Here is a 6,530-nt window from a genome sequence, read left to right as displayed (position 1 = left end):
ACAACCCGGTTCAGACCACATCGTGCGTTGAGGCCGGTGGTAAGCGCACCGCACTTGGCCGTAAAGACAGTTTGTTCGGGAGGTTTCTAAATCCACACCGCCAAAGGGCCTGTCTTACACTGGTTTAAAAAACAACAACAACAAAAGCAACCGAGAGGACCTAGGCTGCTCCTACTGCTCCTTTTCTGCCTGTAAACCGTGCCACAAAAGCAGATCGCTGGGGCCGGGAATGTGGCTTAGCGGTAGAGTGCTTGCCTAGCATGCATGCGAAGCCCCTGGGTTCGATTCCTGGACACCACATACACAGGAAAAGCTGGAAGTGGCGCTGTGGCTCAAGTGGTAGGGTGCTAGCCTTGAGCAAAAGGAAGCCAGGGACAGCGCTCAGGCCCTGAGCTTAAGACCCCAGGACTGGCAAAAAAAAAAAAAAAATTAGATCACTGGTGGCGCACACCTGCCCAGGAGGCTGAGCTCTCAGGATCCCAGTTCAAAGCCAGCCAGTGGGAGAGTCATTGAGACTTCTCTCTAACCACCCAAAAAAGCCAGAAGTGGAGCTGTGGCTGCACAAAGCTCAAGAACAGCACCCTGAGCTGTTCAAGACCCAGGACTGGCGCGCACGCGTGCGTGCATGTATTTAAGTACAGGGGCTTAGTGTGCCTAGCATGCACGAAGCCGTGTTTGATTCCTCAGTACCACATACACAGAAAAAGCTGGTAGTGGTACTGTGGCTCAAGTGGTAGAGAGCTACCCTTGAGCAAAAGCTCAGGGACATCAAGCCCCAGGACTGGCGTGTGTATGTGTGTGTGTGTGTGTGTGTGTATACACACAAGCCCCCGGATAGGAAGTTGAACTCAAAGCTGTCAGAGTCCAAAGGCCCATAGAACCTGAGAGGAGTGGCTGCCCTTGGTATTTGTGGGGCTGAAGGTCCAGGGCAAAGCCTGGGCTGGAGATAAGGCTTGGAAATTCATTGGCTGGGTTTCTTTGCAGGTTTGGCCCATGATGAGATCACCAGAGGATGAGAACAGTGGTTGCAAAGCAGCGGAAAAGCCAAGAGGTTGGATTGGGGGTGGGGGAAAGAGGGGACTCAAGGAAAAGCAAGACTGACCTTCAGGCCGGAAAAAAGTATTTGTAGGGGAGAATGACCTCATGAGGCCCGCCGGGGCAGCTTTGCTTTAGCAGTGAGGTTAGGGCAGGAAGATTTGCTGAAGACAAAAGTGGCAAGACTGCAGTCACTGGGAAGAAAAAAAAAGGAAGAAAATGGAAACAAGGAAGCCAGAGTGCCTGCCAGCTTGCTACCCACGGGGGAGGCAGAAGGAGGAGATACAGCCAGGCCCTGCCTGAAAGGTGACTGGGTGCAAGCCCCAGTAACCATTGAAAGAAAGAAGAAGGGAGGGAGAAAGGAGTGAAAACAAAAACAATAGAACGGGTTCTCTCAAAAAGATGTAGTGTTAAAAGGACAAAAGCCAGGACAATCTTGAAAGACAGAGAGGGTGATGAGGACCTAGGAAGACTGTCAGGACCCAGTGACATTGCTACAGTTTTGTACAGCAAGCAAATACTAAGAGAGGGAGAAAAGTGAAGCCAACACTGGTGGCACATGCGTGTAATTCTAGCTCCTCAGGAGGCTGAGATCTGAGGATAGTGGTTCACAGACAGCCAGGGCAGGAAAATCCACAAGACTCATCAACAAACCACCAAAAGGCTGGAAATCGAACTGTGGCTCAAGTGGTAGGGTGCTAGCTAGCCTTGCCTGAAAAAGCAGCTGTGTTTAAACTGGGGAACACCAGACAGATGTAACCGAGTAACAGGTGTTGTGCCAGCCCCCCCCCTCCCAACACACACACTTTACTTCCTTCTCTGTCCCTCTTGGTGCAACCTGGGACATTTCACTGATTGAATGGTGCTCCCCCTGAGCTTCAGTCCCCTGATGGTGGAATATGGGGGGGGGGGGGTGACATCCTAGAATGCATTGTCGATGGGACAGGACTAGAGAGGCCCTCTGCATTCATTTATTACCACAAGCTTAGTGGCTGAAAGTGAACCGGACTTCTTCTTCCAGTGGGCAATACAGGAGTCAGAATTGGGTCTCTCTGCAATCAAATCAAGATCTGGCAGCGCAGCAGTCTTTTCTAGAGGCCGTGAGGGCCAAATCTAACCTCCTCGCCCTTTCCCACTTCCCCAGGCTGCCTGTGCTCCTTGGTGAGTGGCCTCTTCTGCCATCTTGCTGGTCCTCTAAAATAAATAAAGGTGGGGCTGGGAATGTGGCCTAGTGGTAAAGTGCTTGCCTCGTATACATGAAGCCCTGGGTTTGATTCCTCAGCACCACATGTATAGAAGAAGCCAGAAGTGGCGCTGTGGCTCAAGTGGTAGAGTGCTAGCCTTGAGCAAAAAGAAGCTCAGAGTTTTATTACTTACATGAGCATGATTTTTAATAAAAGTTGTCCATTCGAAAACAAAGGGTGTAAGATATCACAAGAAATGTACACACTGCCCTACTATGTAACTGTACCCTTTTTGCATAACACCTTGTCAAAAAAATTTGTGTTCAATTAATAAATAAATTAAATTTAAAAAAAGAAAAGAAAACAAAGATTGGAAGGAAGAAAACTATTCAAAATCCTATTCTTCCAGGAAAGTAACGTGCATGTTCTTAAAGAACATCTTACATTTAATGTGTTAGGGAGGGGAAGTGGGAGAAAAACGGGGGGGGGGGGGTAACAATGTTCAACAAGAAATGTACTCATTACCTTACTTATGTAACTGTAACTCCCTGTACATCACCTTCACAATTAAATTTTAAAAAATTAAAAGAAGCTCAGAGATAGCACCCAGGCCCTGAGTTCAAGCCTCAGGAGTGGCAAAAAACAACAACAAAAAAAAAGAATGAATTATCCAGGCACTAGGGGCTCACACTTGTCATCCTGGCTACTCAGGAGGCTAAGATCTGAGGATGGAGGTTCAAAATCAGCCCAGGCAGAAATGTCTGTGACAGTCCATCTACAATTAACCAATAAAGTACAGGACTAGATGTTTACACAAAAAGATAGTCTTCTTGGTGGGGCTTTTAAAAATAATACAATAATTGTATTAAGTCGTGTAGAGAGGAACTACTACCATTTACTTTTTAGTGAATTTTGATTTCCTAGACTGTATCTCGAAGCAGTTACCATTGAGAGTTTTCCGTGTGTCCTCCGGTTAAATTATTTTGAGTGGCTCCATAGGAAACAGCACAGAAGAATAAAATCTAGTCTGTGTTCTCAGGAAACTTACAGCTAGCTTGGTGTCACAAATTAACCAGACCTGGGGCCATTGTGAAGACTGAACCTTGGGCTGCAGCGGAGGTAAAGGAGGCTGCAGTTACCTTGAGAACTGGGACAAACACAATGCTTTTGCCTGGCATCTGGATGGGTCTTTCTTGTCCCTCTCTGTGATTGATTGATTGGGGCTTTCTTGGCCCTCTCTGATTCATTGGGTCTTTCTTGGCCCTCTTTGATTGATTGATTGGGTCTTTCTTGTCTCTCTCTTTGACATATGATTGGGTCTTTCTTGGCCCTCTGTGTTCCATTGGGAAATCCGGGTGTGAAACCTTTCCCACAGTGGGAAGGTGCTCTGGTGTGCAGGGTCCTCTCACACCCTTCCTCCCCCTCCACGCCACCTGAGTGCCATTTCATCTTGATTGGCACTCTCGGGAAGGGTAAAACCCTCCTATCCAAACACTGGCGTGGTTGTTTGCTTCCAGCCAGGAGAAGTTTCATGCAGAACCAGTTTCACCATGGGGCAAATGTTGTGTAAGGGAGCTTGGGGAACTGGTTAAAAGCAAAGCCGGTCATGGCGGAGTCTGACTTGAAGGAGGACACCTCTCTGTCAGCAATGGCTGGCCTCCGCCCTCACTTGTGAAAGCAGGGGCTCTATCCTGAGGCCTCTTGGGGCCTCAAGACCTTGTTTGGAGCACCAGGAGCTCTTCTTGTCCAACCTCCATTGGCATCTGCATACCAGGTCTAAAGAATTCAGTCTACAGTAAATGCTGTGTGGGAAATGAAACTTGTAGGCAGGGACAGGAAGGGGAAACTGAGGGAAAGGCGAAGGAAAGGGTGACATTGTCCATAAAAAGAAGTGGACTCCCAGCCTGGTCAGGAAAGTCCGTGAGACTCATCTCTAATGAACTACCAGAAAACCAGAAGGGGATTGGTGGCTCAAAGTGGTAGAGCACTAGTCCTGAGCAAAAGAGCTCAGGGATAGTGCCCAGGTCCCTGGGTTCAAGTCCCAGGACTAACCAAAAGAGACATGGACTCATTACCTGACTTATGAAAAGGTAACCCCACTGTATAACACTTTAATAATAACAATAAAATTATTTATATAGATGTGTAGAGAGAGAATATAGGCTAGGCTTGTGGAAAAGACAAGAGCTTAATGTCTCTGTCAGAATAACAAGGTCAAGCAGGCAAGGCAACAGATTCCTTAAAGTGACCCACTGATGAGAAGCTGAGCCGTGGGGCTGGGAATATGGCCTAGTGGCAAGAGCGCTTGTCTCATATACATGAAGCCCTGGGTTCGATTCCCCAGCACCACATATATAGAAAATGGCCAGAAGTGGCGCTGTGGCTCAAGTGGCAGAGTGCTAGCCTTGAGCAAAAAGAAGCCAGGGACAGTGCTCAGGCCCTGAGTCCAAGGTCCAGGACTGGCAAAAAAAAAAAAAAAAAAAAAAAAGGGGGAGAAGCCGAGTCGTGAGGGTGAACCTCACAGAGGACGAGCCCTTAGAGAGAAGGGGAAGAATTGTGGGTCAGGAAGAGAAATGACACACAGTAGACATGAGGAATGCCATATGCAAAGACAGGGAAATGGCAGGTTGGTAGAGAACAGGGGTGGCCGGCCTGTCTTGGGAAATGGTATGAGAATGTACACATACAGGACGCTAGGCGTTCATACACAGTGAGACCGGAAGCAGGCACACCCAGAAGAGGAACACAAAGGTACAGGGCCTCAGATCATAGAAGAGCATATATCAAAATGAACACCAGGAAATAGAAACAAGAGGGTTATTTTCCCCCTTTGTTATTGCTTTTATTTTCCTTTATTTTTTTTAAGAGAGAAAGACAGCAAGAGAGACCAAGAGAGAAAAGGAAAGAGATTCCTTTTTGTCTTTGTTTGTCATTGGGAGGGTAAATGGAGTCACAGAAATGGAGGGACAGAGGGCAAACAAAGGTAGTCGTGGTCCTCACTGGACACAATGTGGAAAATGAACTCAACCACCTGTGGGTGGGGAAAGGAGGGGAAAACTGGGAGAAAGCGAGGGAAGGGGGGACAGGGTCCAAAAAGAAATGTATTCTTTACCTGACTTACATCACTGTCACCCCTCTGAACATCACTTTTATTATAACAATTAATTTTTTTCACTTTTTTATTGCCAAGATGATGTACAGAGGGGTAACAGTTACATACTTAAGGTAGTGAGTACATTTCTTGTCATACTTGATACCCCTTCCTCATTTTTCTCCAATTAAAAAAAATTTAAAGAATGTACACAGCAGGGCTGGGGATATGGCCTAGTGGCAAGAGTGCTTGCTTCGTATACATGAGGCCCTGCGTTCGATTCCCCAGCACCACATATACAGAAAATGTCCAGAAGTGGCGCTGTGGCTCAAGTGGCAGAGTGCTAGCCTTGAGCAAGAAGAAGCCAGGGACAGTGCTCAGGCCCTGAGTCCAAGCCCCAGGACTGGCCAAAAAAAAAAAAAAAAAAAAGAATGTACACAGCAGAAATTGTTGGGAAAAGAAACCGGGGCACCAATGGCTCATACCTGTCATCCTACTTACTCAGGAGGCTGAGATCTGAGGATTGTGGTTCAAAGCCAGCCCCAGTAGAAAACTCCATCCGAATCTTGTCTCCAATAAACTACTCAGAAAATGCCAGCCGTGGTGCTGTGGTTCACGTCACAGAATGCTAACCTTGAACAAAAAGCGGAGGGGCAGTGCCCAGGCCCAGAGTTCAAGCCCCAGGACCACATAAAACAAGCCATTGGTGATTGATCACCTGGATGTGATCGCGAGAACAGATGGATGAGATTACACACACAGGTTCCTGAGGCCTGAAGCACCAGCCACGGTCTGGTGTGATGTCATGGCAGGTGGCACCTGCTAAGGCTCAGCTCACAGTGTCCTGGGCACTGTGTGTAAAGTGCTGGACACAGATGACATCTCCTTGACCCCACTTCAGGCTCTTGCGGTGTTTGCGCTGGTAGTAGGCCCATCTTCCAGGAAGAAAGGGAAGGCCCAGACAGGTTAAAGAACCCACCCCAGGGCATGGAGCTCATGGACGGGAAAGCCTGGCTTGGAGCCTCGTGACTCAGTTCCCACGTGGGCCAATTGCATCCACAGTGACGGCTTCATGAAAGCCTCATAATATCCCCTTGGGATGTGGCGTCCTTACCCCATTTTTGCAAAGGAGGATCAGAAGGACTGGGAGCCAACGAATCACCCAGTCACTGGCCAGCCGACCGGGGTTGGGGGGGGGGGGGGCTACTGGCCGCATTACA

The sequence above is a fragment of the Perognathus longimembris genome, chromosome 27 (genome assembly GCF_023159225.1).
Source record: "Perognathus longimembris pacificus isolate PPM17 chromosome 27, ASM2315922v1, whole genome shotgun sequence".
Lineage (NCBI taxonomy): Eukaryota > Metazoa > Chordata > Mammalia > Rodentia > Heteromyidae > Perognathus > Perognathus longimembris.
Note: the sequence above shows the minus strand (reverse complement) of the source record.